This window comes from Ceratotherium simum, chromosome 7 (assembly GCF_057802395.1).
Source record: "Ceratotherium simum simum isolate JZ-2026a chromosome 7, ASM5780239v1, whole genome shotgun sequence".
Taxonomy (NCBI): domain Eukaryota; kingdom Metazoa; phylum Chordata; class Mammalia; order Perissodactyla; family Rhinocerotidae; genus Ceratotherium; species Ceratotherium simum.
The window spans coordinates 22,175,545-22,189,948 of NC_141906.1; the positions used below are offsets into that span (position 1 = coordinate 22,175,545).

Genomic DNA, 14,404 nt, shown 5'->3' on the forward strand with positions numbered 1-14,404 from the left:
GCCTCCTCTCCAAAGACGTGGGCCTCTGCTCTCATCCATTGGCGTCCCCCTTCCCTCTCAGTCTAAGAGAGACTTTGCTCTGCATCCTCAGACTTTAAACAACATTCAGGTAAGAACCACTCCTGATAGTCTTTTATCTACATTCTTTCTAAGTCAATTGCACCTGGAAAACAAGACCTTTTAGTGAGGCCCGACTTTGGCACCTACAAAGAGGAAACCCCAAGACCCTGCAGCCTGACGACCTGTCAAGCTGCAGTCAAGGAACCAAGAGCCCTGGGCCCAGCCCTCTTCTCTTCAGCCCAATTCAACAACTCCAGCTTATAATGGGGGAGAGAAGGGCAGGGCCGGGCCCCTAACCTCAGCTCACCAGTCACAAGACACTTGCCCCCCAGATCACTTCCCCCCACCTAAGACCACTTAGGCCAGAAAGCGGTTCAGGGACTTTCCTAAGAAAAGTGATCCAGGAATCCCCCATCTGCACACACACTCCTGCAGACCAAAGACAAGCCGGCTGGAGAATCACACTGCACTCGGTCTCCCCGCCCTGGGCGCCCAGAGCTCTGGTTCTGGAAGTCTGTCAATCTGACTCCCAGGGAGTGGAAGTATCTGCAACAGCTCCTGGGTGCCTCTCTCCCATCTTTCTCACCTCTTCTTTTCCACAAAGCAGGGTCATTATTTTCCCACAGGAGATAGCTGAACAGTTCCTCAGACTCAAAGTGAAAGGGGGAGAAGCCTGTATGATTCAAAAGGGCCACAGAAGGGGAAGGCAGTGCCGACACCAGAGGCCCCACACCCCAGCCCAGTCCAACCCTGAGCTGTCTGCGGCTCCTTTCTCATTCCCTTGAGGAAGGAGAGGAACAAGACGCAATAGAAAGAGTCCAAGATTTGGAGTCAGACTGACTTTCATTTAAATCCCGGCTCTACAACTTACACTGGGTTAGTTTTGACCTCGGGTAACATACATTAACCTCTCAGGTTACTATGTAATGGAGATAATACCACCTGCCCCACACAGGGCTGGTCAGAGGGTCAGGAGAGAGGGCAGAGTAAACCACAAGGCTCAGTAAATATGTGACACCCAGCCTGTCCCCTCTCAGAGAACATGTCCCTAACTGCGCTATTCTGGAAGACAGATTTAGCCAAGACCTCTTATCAGGGCCTAAATGTTGAGATCAGGAAAAATATATGACATTGACTCTCTCTGGGAAGCTGCCAAATCTCTTGGAGCCGGGCCCCAATTAGGAGCACCCTGGGGATACAAACACAGTGCACCTGCTCCAAGCTTTCTGAGCCTCTCTACCATATCTGACAGGAAGGCCAGGGCCACCAGGCTGCCCAGAGCAGAAGTTTCCTGTCGATCACGTGCCTGCTCTTACAGCCTCTTGGTGCCTTCCTCAGCCATTCCACCAGAGTCTCACCAGGCATCCCATTTAGGGACAGTGAGCTGGCAGAGTTTATGATGCTCAAGTGCCATCTGGGGGCAGTCACCTGGCAAAAAAGTCACAGCTGGGGAGATGGACTTGGGAGACCCCAAACATGGAGGCTGAAGCTGGGCTCTAGGGGTTGGGGAGAGGAAGGGCCAAATCCTGACCATACATGTAGCTGGCTTCAGCCTTGGAGCAGGAGGTCCCTGGGCCACTGGCATCAGGAGAGCCTTTATTTACTGAGGTGGCCTTGAAAGAAGATGGCCAAGTTGTACTTATGTCCCAGAGAGGCCTGCAATTGCTCCTAGTGGATACCACACTCTTACAGGACACCTAGAGCTGAGCAGGCACTGAATCCTGGAGGTACTGAGGAAAGGTTTCCACTCACAGTGCGTAACAGTGATGCCACGAGAAGCGTGTCTCAGGTAACCTCCAGGATCCTTCTCATGAACGCCATTCCTCATTCAATTGTCACTAGATTCATTTAAAATTTTCTTTCAAATATAAGTAATCATGACATTTAAAGACTGGATTTGTGACCCTGGAACACCCCTTAACAGTTTTCAAAGTGCTCATGATTAGTAAGCAGGACATGGGGGTAGAGCTTTGTCCCACCTGAAGTACCCTGTTAACATGAGGTCCCAAGTCACTGTAGACCAGATGCTACCCTATCTGGCACTGCAGCCTTCCTAAGTGGTCTTCTCAGGCTTTCTCTCTGGGCTTAGGGAAACATTCCCATTAGGAAGCCTGAAGGACCCAGGTCCACCCTGAGAACAGAGGCACGGTATGGCTAACCAGGGCTAGATCTGGGTTCTGAGCTCCAGGAGGGAGGCCAAGCTGGACAGAGGATGGGGCCCTGGGCAGACCTGAACAGCAATAAGGACTAGGTGGTTCTATAGGATACAGGATAAGAAAGAACCCCAATTTCAGCAGACAGCTGCCATCTGCTCAGAGTCTGAACATGTCACTGTGGAAACAATGCTCTCCTTTCACTGCAGGTGTCCCAGTGCCCACTCCACACCCCTGCACAGGCAGGCTCCCAGCAAATGCTTCCTGAACTGTGCCGGCCCCTCCTCTCCACCCCCACAGCCCCACCTGGGTTACTGCCCAGGCTTCTCTGACTCGCATCCCTCACCCCACCCTTCCAACCCACTCCAGAATACCATCTTGATTAACATCCCTCTACAGCTGACACCCTGGGGTCACCAACAGGTGAGGTGGGTTGTAAATAACTTGTTACTAATGATAAAGTAGCTAAAGCCAAAAATCTTTTTGTATAAACTAGAGAAGATTCCAGTTATCTTGCCCCATTCTAATATACTTTATTGAGTGGGAGAGAAAATAGAGGAAGTCAGCCATGAAATCAGCAATTGCCTACAGTGCTCAGGAAGTAACAGTTTCTATGACACCAGGAACAATGGTGCAACTTTCTACTATTTTAGAGATTTACTTCCTAAATATGTATGTGTGTGTAAACGTAAATATTTGTTGGGGCTGGCCATGCATCATAATAATCTGGTCACGTCCACCAAGTGCTTCTCACAGGTTAATGTCAGCTGACCCGTGCAGACTGACCGTCTTCCTGCCTCAACATGAAGAGCTGGTCTTCGTGGTAATTTTAAGACTCTGAATAATCTGGACTCTCAACGTAATGGCAAATAGAGTGGGAAGAACACAGGTCTGGGGATCAGGTAGACTAGGCATAAATTGCATTTCAGCCACTCACCAGCCAGGAAACCCTGGGAAAATCACGTATCCTGAGCCAGTTTCCTCCTTGGTTAAAGCCCTGAAAGGCTCCTGTGAGATGTAAGCAGCACAGATGACTCTGTACTCAGTGCCTGATGTACGGTAGGTACTTAATGAAGGATGATTTCCAATCCCTGGTTCCCCATTTAACCTCGCTTACTCCTCAGTTCCTGCCAAACCAAACCACTGGCTGTTTTCCACACTTGCCCCTTAACTTACCATCCCATGCCTTTCTTTGGGCCTTGCTGTTCCCTCTGCTAGACATGCCCTTCACCCCATAGAAAAGGGTGTCTCGGGTCCCTGTCTTTCCTTCGAAACTTACCTTAAATGCCACCTCCTCAGCAAGCCTAGTGCCCCAACCTCTCCTTTCTCTGCATGCTTACTGTGTTTCCTCTATGGTTATTACTGCCTATTTTGAGTAAAGGGTACATTCCTTAAATTCCACCAAGGCAGGGAACATGTCTTACTCATCTCATGTTCCTACCATCACAGTTCTAAGCACAGAGGATGATCAAAAATCATTTGGTGACTGAAATAATAAATGAGGTCACAAGTCTGTTGATTCCAGAATACTTAAGAATTATATTCTACCTCTGTTCCTAAAAGGGTGAGAGCTTCCCTAGATCCAGTGGGCCAATTCTGACTTTGGGGTTTCCATGGCCTCCCTTCCTACCGCCAGGCTCCCCTCCCTGCCACCTAGGCCAGGACTAAATGCTCCTCAGGAATCCATGTAGCTTAACTACAGCACTCTCCATCCTCCCATCCACACCCCACCCAAAACCTCAGCCTACTTGAATAAGGCCCTGCTGCCTACAGCCCTTCCCCGCCTCCTCCTGGGGCTGGAAGCTTGCTCTGTGGCCCAGGCTGCAGACAGACAGTCCAACTTCCCAGTGTCGTGCCCAGTGCCCTCCTGGCTGGCTCTCTCCTATACCTGCCATCGCCTCTTGGATTCTGGGGTTCTGAGCTCCAGGAGGGAGGCCAAGCTGGACAGAGGATGCTATGTCCTCAAAATCTTCAAGGAGTGGCCCACGAGCCTATAAAAGGCTTCATGCCCCAGTCAGGTGGCTGGGCCAAGGTAGACATCAGCAGAGAATACACACAGTACAATTACTTCTTTGGAGATCATAGCCTCAGAGTTTCAGCTCACAAAGGCATTTCCTCAGAGCCTTTCCTCTCCCCCAACCCCTGTTACTGAGTGGGACTTCAGCCTGTGACTTGATATAGAGAAGATTCTATAAGCTTCTGCACAGCTTTACCGCTGCCCTTCCCCTGCCTTCTACCCTCATTCCACCCTACATTTGCTGCAAGTCACCTCTCTGCTCAGAAGCCACCAATTATCCCCCTAAAATCCTACAGCACTTTTAGTTAGACCTATTACCTTTGAGCAAATTCTGCCTCCCTTGTTATTTTACAAACTCCTCTCTTGTCAATACCGCTTGGACAATACCCTCTTCAGGCAGACTCCAATACATGCTCTAAAAGAGCTGCCTGGCCCTAGAGGTACGCTTGAGTTATATGGAATTTTTTACATCACATCAAACTGAAATCTGCCTCCTCTTTAATTCTCTTTATCGTCACCACCATGGACCCTGAACTCTGCCCTCTGAGCGATGAAGATGATAGCTCCCTCACCCATCTGAAAATTGCAATCACGGTCTGGTGTCTTCCTGTCTGTCCCAGGTCCTTCCAAAGCTTGCAGGACAGAGTCTCCAGCTTTGTAGCATTAAGGGTCCCTCCTCCACCTGCTCCCAAAGTATGGTGCCCAGGGTACAACCTCCAAATGTGGCCAGTTTGGGCCAGTGCAGGGAAAAGTGGGATGATCCCCCAGCAAGGTCTAAACTCAGGACTTCTATTAATGCAGCCAGGCTAAGCCAATTTATGTGCGCTTTTCCACATGGTTGGGTAGGAAACACACCAATTGATTTTTGGAGCCTAAGGGCAGGACTTTGTGCTTACCCTGCCATGTCTCATCGAGCTGGCCTGGGCTCTGAGCTCTGTTTGTCACCCTTGTCCCGTACGTTGGTGACTGGCCATCTGAAACCAGGCTGTTCCCCACCCTGCCATGCACTTCTGCCTCCTGGACCTCTTGCTTACCTCCACCATGGCTGTCCTTTCTGTGTCACACCTGGAGGCCCAAGGCATGCTACTTCCCCCCTGGAATTTCAGAATAAGCCCTCTGGATGATGTACATCACTCCTCTTGACAAAGTATTTTTGCCAGACTTCCTGAGAAAAGGATGGTAATGATGATAATACCATTTATTGACCTGTCGATGTGCCAACCACTGTAGCCAACATTTTATGTGCATCATGTCATTTAATCTTCACAACAACCAAATGAAATAAGCCTGTTATTGTTCCCATTTAACAGATAAGGAACTTAAAGCTCAGAGAGGTAGAGACTTGCTCAAAGTAGCAACAGCCAGTCTGTGTAGAGCTGGGATTCAAATGGAGGGCTGTCTGAAGACCACACTCGAGAGCTACCAGGGTCCTCAGAGACCAAGGAGGCCAAGTCCTCATGGTGGAGAAACCACTGCCTGCCATGCTGGAAGGAGGGGGTGGGCAGGAGGAGTCAGTTTCCTCCTCTCCAGAAGCAGGACAATAATCCCTGCCTGAGGCATTGTGCAGCTCTAGCAAGCCAGGCAGCGAAAACCTAGATGGACACACAGGGCACTTGTTGTTGTTACCGGGTGAGCAGCCTTGCATTGAAGAACCAGATGTCTTGGCCAGTTGCAGGAAGAGCTTATGTAATAAAACTTTTTCATGACATCCAGTCAAGGTCAGGTGTCAGAGCCAAGAATGATTCCTTTGCTTTAGTAAAATGTTGAATTAGAAGAATCTGCCTTTCCCACCCAAATTCAAGTTCTAACTTCTCCCCTCCTCCTACTGCCATCCTCTCTCCCCAATCCTCCCCCCTCACCTGCCTTGCTTGCTTATTGCATTTGGAGTTTGACACCACACGTCTCAGTACACCCGAGACAGTCCTGCCATCCCAGGATCCCATCCAGTTTAGCATCTGTTTGCCTCCTTTCACTCTTGAAAGGGTCCCAGTTTGGACAATAAGTTAAATCTAATACTCTGGAAGCTTAAAAAAAATCACTTTACTTCTCTAGGAATAACACTACCCACCTCATGAGACAAGCCCTTTGTAAAACCCACCAAAGCTGGAAGTTCCACCCTATCCTTCCCTCTGGAGGCAGCTTTCTGTGAGGCTAGTCTACTCAGCCCCTGTTGCCTCCACAAAGCAGTCCAGTGAGCTAGCTATTCATGCGAAAATCTCTTTGACTCAGGGAAAACAAGGCCTTGTGTTGGGGGAAGGAAACTGTCACTCCTGAAGAGAGAGGAGTTGCCACGTATGCATGCAAGGAACAAAGGTAACTCATATTTGGCCTTCCTAGTCTGAGCTGTGGCTCTGCCCTTCTATGTTTCCTTAGTCCCTACAGCAGACGTCTTGGCTCCTACACAACTACCTCTCTCTACCTCTCTCTCTCTCTCTCTCTCACTCATACGTTCACACACACACACACACACACACACACACACAGGTTGCCAAACCAAAGAGTTCCTTTTGGCAGGGCCCTCTGGGCCTCTCTGCCAGAAGCAGGTTGGAGAAGTAGGCTAAGAAGACCCTTGGGACAATTCAGTGCAGTCACAGGAGTGGCCCTCCCAGTCAGAGTGATCCCTGCCCAGCTATATCTGAGTGGTACATTCCAACTATGCACACAAGTCACTGTGGATTTATGTCTTTACTCTTACTCGGCAGTCAGGGCAGGAGTTCTGACAATGCCTGCTAAACACTCCCAGAGACCAGCAAGCACTGGCTATCCCCTAGCAGGCAAAGCAACCCTGGAATTTGGATCAACTCCTCCCCTAGGCCTGTCCTCACCACCAGGAGGAAACAGATACCCAAAGCAGAGCCACCTGGGAACGTCATAGCAGCTGTAGGCAAGGGAGGGTGACAGGGAGGCCACGATAAGATCAATTCCCCATAGCCTCACCTGAGTTAACAATCTCTTCTTGGAGATTTGTTAGGAGACGGTCTACCCACTCACCTCTGCATGTCATTCCTGAGACAGGGACAACCCAAATCTCAAGTCTGCAATCTATGGCTGACTGTGATACTTTACCACGGGTGAGCAGTGAAAAAAAGACACAAAAACAAAAACTCAAAACAGGATAACGTAGAAACTTGCCAGATGGAGCTACATAGCTCAAAAGAGCCAAGAGGCTTGACGAGTTTGCCTTCAAAGTTGAATCCCACATTCCTTGTGTCTTTGTTTTTATTTGGCAATTACCACAAGCTAGGCAGTAATCTAAATGTTTCACATGCATAAACCCAGCCCTCCTTAGCACTAAGGCGATCGCTGTGCCATGGCACAGGTAGAACTCATCCTGGGAAGCAGGAGCCTGAGGAGCCTGGCTGGGCAGAGAGGAGTGGAAGGGAGGGGTGATGAGGGAAGGAAATCCAACCTCAGGGCCACTGAGTCTCTTGGCAGCAGGGCAGATTCTAGATAAGGTCCTCTCTCCTCATCTGACAGCTGTGGCCCTCACTCAAACATCCGGATCCCTCACATTGGCCCTACACACAGGCCCCTGCTTGGAAAATGTCCTCACGGCTGGTTGCCTTCCCCAGACAGGCGCCCCCCACCACCCCTACTCCCATACTACACGGGCAACTTCTCATGACTGGTTGGATGTGTCCCTAAAAGTTTGTTGGGAAAGAAAAAAGGTGTTTAGGTCTTAGAATACATCTTCCCATGGAACTGATAGATTGGTGGTTGCATTCCCAGAAAAATCATTTAATACACATGTACCCACACTGAGCGCTAAGAAGTGTAAGAGTGCCGACACCATAAAAGCACTCCCTACTTTCCATTAGCCCACATACAGTAGGCCACAGGAAAGAAAGGAGGACTCATGAGCTTTCACACCCCCCTTGGCATTGGCTGCCAATAGATACTTCCCCACTGAGTCCTTGACCTATAAGACTCCAGCCTTAGCTGTTCTGCAGACTGAATTATCCCCAAACCTGGTCTCTTTCCCGTTTTTCATTGCCTAATGGAATCTCCATCTGGACCTTCTGACAGTTCTCCTCTGACCAAACCCACTGTGCTACAAAGGGTAGAGCCCCAGGCTAGAGAGCCAGGTGGTCTGGGTTCTGTCACCAGCAGCTGGGTGACACTGGGTAGGTTTCTTTGGGCTTCACCATCCTCATGAGTAAAAATATGAGGCATACAAGAAACTACCCATGGCTGCCTCCTGATTCCAGAAGGAATCAACCACCCTCATTTCCCTTCCCCCTTCCAAGAAGCTCCTCCATGCTCTCATGCTGCTAACAATTGCCTCATTCTTCTCCCAGCAAACTAGCACAAAATGTCAGTGTCCAATTTGACTCTTTTCTCTCTCCCTCAAATCCAATCAGTTACCAAATCCTGCAGGATTTCTTGGCAAGCTCACTTGCCTGTTTCTTCCTCTTCATCCTTAATGCATTGCTTTGATTTAGGTCCTAATCTACCCCAATGGGTTATTCCAACAGCGCATTCTCACCAGTTCTTTGCTGTCTCTCCAACCTGCCCTTCCCAGCCCTGAATCCTCCTGGAAGCACAGCTTTCATCGTGTCTTTTTCATACTCCTTCAATGTCATTGTAATTAAATTTAAATTCTTTAGCTCCAACTTTCAAGGCCTTCCATGATCTCTGCCCAGCCTGAGATTCCAGCCTCACCTCTCCCAGTGTCCCCTCCTCAAGCCACACTGTGACTCTAGCCATGTGGGCCACACCTGGGTGGGCTTGTCCTAGACTTTCAGGTCTGCTCTTGTTCCTTCTCTCATCTCTGGCACAGAATAACCTTTCCCTTGCCCCCTTTACTGAGTCAAACACTGCAAAACCAGCCAGCTCTCAAGGCCCGTGTCTACCACAAACTCTTCCTGAACATCTGCTAAACGTAGGGCCGCGCACAAGGGCTGATGCAGCCCTAGGTCAGCTCGGAGTTTGGAGTGGGTGTGGACAGACATGCAAATGAAGTGTCTAAGTACCACAGCAGAGATCTGTATTTGATGCTATACAAACATAATATTAGAGAGCAGAGTGAAAATGATTTCGAGGTGGGGGGTGGAGAGGTGTTTTAAGAGTTTGATTTGCATTCTGAAGGAGTGATAAGAGTCCATTCATCTCTCAGAGCAGAGACTAAGGGGTTTTCCAGGAAGAGGAAATAGTGTATGCAAAGGCAGAGAGGCAGAAAGGACAGAAATTGTTGAGCAACTCAGTTTGGGGAACAGTGGAGATGCAGTGGGCGAGCTAAATGATTGCTAGCCTCTGCAGAGCCTTGAATGCCAAACAAGAATGTTACACTTGATCCTTTCAGAGAGGCAATCCTATCCCATCTTGTCTAGACCTTCCATCCACACGTGCCTTACAGAGGCCAAGACTACTACACAACATGGAACACAGTGATTAAAAGCATCGTGCACAATGAATGCTCAATTCTCGGTGTGCATAAATGTGTATGTGACAGAGAGAAGAAATGAAAGTGAGAATTACCGAGAACCACCAAAGCGAGAATTACCCAGGAGCACTAAACAGAAATCATAAATTTCCTGAAAACAAAGCTGAGTATCATAGCCCCCTGGAACTCGAAAGTCCTTGAGGAGATCTGGGTCTAAAATGAAACAGATCGCTCTATGACAGCATCTCCTCAATTATTTACCAAGTGTGTGAGAGATAAGACCGGCCTGGTGAAGATCCCCAAGATCGAACGAGACCTGGCTTTCAGAGTCTATAAAGGATACAGCCCACCTGTCTGAGACTACTTGTGGATTCTGCGAAAACTGAGACACACAGGTGCCATCAAGTGTTGAAACCAAAGAATGATGCCAGGAAGCATAAAGTGGAACTGCTCTGAGGAAGGAGGAAGCAGGAAAAATAGTGACTCAGGAAAACACACAGCTGCCAAGTTTCAGCCTGGTTGTGCCCACACCAAGTGATGACAGTGTCACTTTTTTTTTCCCTGAGTGTCACCTCTTGAATGGGGGTACACAGTCTAGGAACTTAACAAATGTTTAAAGGTCTCATCAGTTGTGTTCACATTAGCTCTTCCTTCTCATATTTTGCAACAGGGGATCCACCAGATTTTAAACGGGGGAGCATCATGAACAAATTTGTATTTCAGGAAAAAAAATTTCCAATGGCCAAGTAAAAAACAACTTCCAAATTTTATCCCAAATGTTACAGTCTAAAGGGCATGCCATTCCTTGTCCAAAGCTGAATTCTCCCAGAATTGTTCCTCCCTCCTCACTTCTCAACCCGTCCAGTCTAGAGACTGAACAGCCCACTCCCTGGCCCTCTGGCTTGTAGATTCTCTCTCTCTAGAGTCTCTCCTACCTGCTCCACCCTCTCAGGCCCAACATACGGCCTTGTCACTTCTGTCCTGATTGACCTTCCAGTGTCCTAACTGACCTCTCCACCCCCAGTGTCTTTTCCCTCCAGTCCTTGCTTCCCGCACCGCCGGAGTCCATGACAGCAGTTCCCACACGGCCTTCAGCAGAATCACCTGGGGGAACTTGATAAAAACATCCCCAGACTTACTTTATCAGAATAGTTTAAAAGCTCCCCAGATGATTCTGAGGCATACCTAGATTTGCAAACTACTGCTCTTAATGCTTGCTATAGATAGCGAAGGGATCTCACCACAGGGAACTTGTTAGAAATGCAGAATGTCAGGTCCCACCCCTGACCTAGGAATCAGAATCTGCATTTAAACTAGATCCTCAGGCGATTCTTAAGCTTGTTAAAGGTTGAGAAGCACTGCTCTAAAGCGTTGCCTGACCATTCATTCCACAAACATTTACTGGATTTTCTCCACATCAGGCTAGGGGTTGGGAGAATCAAGGGCCAAGGTCCCCTGACTTTCAACTCACAGAACCATCAGCCAATCCCCTGCTTGAAACTCATTATTGGTTCCCATGCTCGTACTTTCAAAGTCCAGACTTCTGGCCCTGGCTTTCGCGGCCCGCCGCGAACACGTTTCATCTCTGTCACCAGCTTCATTGTCTACCACTCGCCAGAGGAGCCAAGCTAGACCACTTGCCACTTCTTACCGCTAGTCTAGCCAGTGCTTGCCTGCCTACCCAGCTCCCGCAGCCCAGGTCACCCTCTACCCATCTCTGCCTGGAGAAACCCAGGAGAAATCCTTTTGAGATCCATCACACACACGTCACTCCCTTCTTGAAATGATCTCAGCTTTTCCTTGCTCCGACGAAGCACAGGAGTTCCCACAACTCTTTGCTCTCACCTCCTTCATAGCATTTGTCTCATTCTACTTAGTCCTAACAGCAGTGCACCTGCCATAGCTACCCCAGTAAAGAAGAGACCACGATTCTCAGTTTGTCTCCTCAGTAGCAATAAGCTAATAGCTGGCACATCATCAAATCTCAAAGTAATAATAACAACGTATAAATAAAATCATGGATGAATGCAGTAAATGAAAATTCACCAGTCTCCCTCATGTCCCACTTCAAAGTCGTTTAAATATGAATTTAAACAGAATACAAATGGGCTGCCTCTCTTAAACCCAAAAGAGAAATAATCTCTAAATCAAATACCATTTTGTGTTTTCCATATACAACTGGTAATCAAAGACTGAACATGCTAAAGATGAATTATGTCTGCAGCCAACTACCTTTCTGTAGTTGGGCATTTAACTTCACAAAATGCAACATACAATTTGGAAACATTTTGGATTTGTATTATAATCAATTAAAGAACAGGGAGAGGAAGGAGAGATGAAGAGAAAGACAGGAAGTAGACCAAAATATGGAAAGGGAGGCGGATCTATACCAAATATCCAGCTGCTCTAAAACTATAATTTGTTTTCTAAGAGGATTAAACACTTGCTGGAATGCCCCTTTCGATCCTACCCAAAGTTGGAAGTTCTGGTCTTTAAATATATAATCTTATTTTCATCTGAGGAAGAACCGCTGGTCTGGCGTAGGGACGTCCTGAGGCAGAGGAGGAGCCCACTTTCAAACAGGGCCATCCCCACTTGCAGTCTACTGGGACGCAGTGGCCTGCGAGTTTGAAAAGCACGCTGCGTTTTTGCAATGACAACAGAGTCGGTCTCAGCCAAGGCGCTGCACCTGGACACACGCTCTGCCGAACGGATTTGCTTGGGCAAATAGACCGTAAATTTCCCGACCGCCTTGGGCTCTCCAGATTACGCGGCTGCTCCAGCTGACTGAACAGAGCTCTGTCATACCGCACAGAACTGAGGTGACCGACCACCCTGCGCATCTCCAGGGCCATCCTGGCACCTGTAGGAGCGCGGACTGTCCGTAGATCCCAGGCAGGGGTGGGCGGAGACTCGGAGCAAATCCGCAGGAGTTATACCCTCCTCCCATCTTCTGGCCAGAGAAGGGGAGAACGGCCCCCGTCCTCGAGGCTGGGACACGCTCTGGCGCCCACACCGGCACTGACCCCCACGCTCCAGTGGTTCTTGGATCTCGGGGCTCTCTGTTCCCCAAGCAATGCCCCTGCGCGGGCTCCCAGTTCGGACCGCGCAGCGGGCCTGGGGGTGTGGGGACAGCCCACTGACCTGGGTGCGGGGCTCCTCTCCGCGCGGCTCAGGTGTGCGGGCCGCTCTTGTGTCCCTCCCACCTCCGTATATGAGAGCCGAGAACCGAGCTGCAGGCCACTGACCCACCGACCAACTGACCCACCAACCAGCGCACCGACCGGCAGCGGCAGGGTCTGGAGCCCACGTGACGGGGGCGGGGACCCGCGGGAGGCTCGTCCCGGAGCTCCCGCTCCCCCACCCCCTCTGGGACCGCCCCTCTGCCACTCCCCCTCCCCCTCGGGTACCGTTGCGGCCGGTAGGGACCGGCCTCGACAATCCCGCCTCTTCGAACCTGCTTCAGCCCCCGCCCGGCCCCAGCTCCCACCCCAGCTCCGCCCCCGCCCCCGACCCCTGGACCATCGTGGGAGTACCCCAAGCCCCGCCTCTTTTGGGAGGCCACGCCCCTCCCTGGAACCCCGCCCCGCTCCTGCACCCTTCCGGCCCCGGGGAGGTCGCCGGGCGCTTCCAGCTCCCAGTCGCGTGGGCTTCTCCAGCCATTCGCTAACCGCTCTTCGGCCGCAGGGCATGGAAGCGAGGAAGCAGAAAGGGAACTTGTGTCGAGAATTAGGAAGAGAAAGAGAGACGCCATAGAAAAAACGTTTTAGAGGCACACCCAGCGCAGCAACCCGAAGGTGTCCGGACTTCCCGGACCCGTGCGATCCCGTCCAAATGGAGGCGGGCCTGAGGGCATCCTCATCCCTTGTCTCTGAGCACCAGCACCCCCACCCCCGCGCGGTTTGGACGGCTGAGTCACCCTAGGGTCCGCTCACTCGAACCCCGAGACCTGGGGTGGAGGTCCCTCTAGCGGTCAGCGCCAACCAAAGACACTGGAGCCGGTTCTTGTGAACAGTCCAGGACAAGAAGCACTTCCCTGTGCCCAGCACCAAGGCGGGGTTCCATAGGCCCAAGAAAAGCGTTCGTGATGTCTGACCACAGGAATGGATTCTAGAATCAGTGTAGGACTGGGCCCTGGGGACCTAGTCCAACGCCTTCCCCTAGTGTACCGCCTGAATCCCCTTTGGTTGTACTGCTAGGTTGTTGCCCTGCCTGGGCCTCCAAGGACTAGTTGCTCAGTTCAGCTGATTAAAATCCCTGTGGGCCTCAGATGGCATCGACAGCAGGGACTCTGGCAAGTCCCCAGCTCTGGCAGGAGCTGCCCTGGCCTCAGTTTTTATCTATGTTTCTACAGGCTGGAGTGTTGACAAACTCCACAAGACTCATCTTTCAAATTACTCTGGTGCTCTGACATTACCAGTGTGCCCAGAAGACTTTTACATGTGAACAAAACTTAAGCCACCCTGGCAAATATGAGACTCTGGTCACTGCAGGAACCTGGCCAGAAGCAGACCTAGGGCAAAGCCAGCAGAGGAAGGCTGGGGCCCACAAGAGTTGTGTTACAACAGGACACCTTTCAGTTCTCTTTCGCTTCCTTAAAATAGCAGCAGAGAGGCCTTTGTAGACCGAGCTGCCACAGTTCACACGAGTTCATGGGTGTTTCCAAATCCCACATGTTGGTGTCCCAGTGAACCCACCACCCTGACCCCAGCGCCCAGTCTGTTCTTAGAACTATACAATTACTTTTTAAAAATTACTTTAAAAAGTGGTGCAAGTGTCTGGGTTTCAAGC

General features: G+C 50.2%; 1 protein-coding gene across 4 annotated transcripts in view; it reads right to left on the bottom strand.

The window, feature by feature from the left end:
* PPFIBP2 (PPFIB scaffold protein 2) overlaps nt 1–12,901 on the bottom strand; it is a 144,059-nt gene extending 131,158 nt beyond the window's left edge. For 3 of the 4 annotated variants that reach the window (XM_087433271.1, XM_014782637.2, XM_087433270.1), the window contains exon 1: nt 12,758–12,883. The gene's annotated coding sequence lies outside the window, so the exon portion shown is untranslated. Of the gene's footprint in view, nt 1–12,757 lie in introns of all 4 variants that reach the window. The other variant, XM_087433272.1, reaches the window with a different exon arrangement.
* Nucleotides 12,902–14,404: the final 1,503 nt, after the last annotated feature.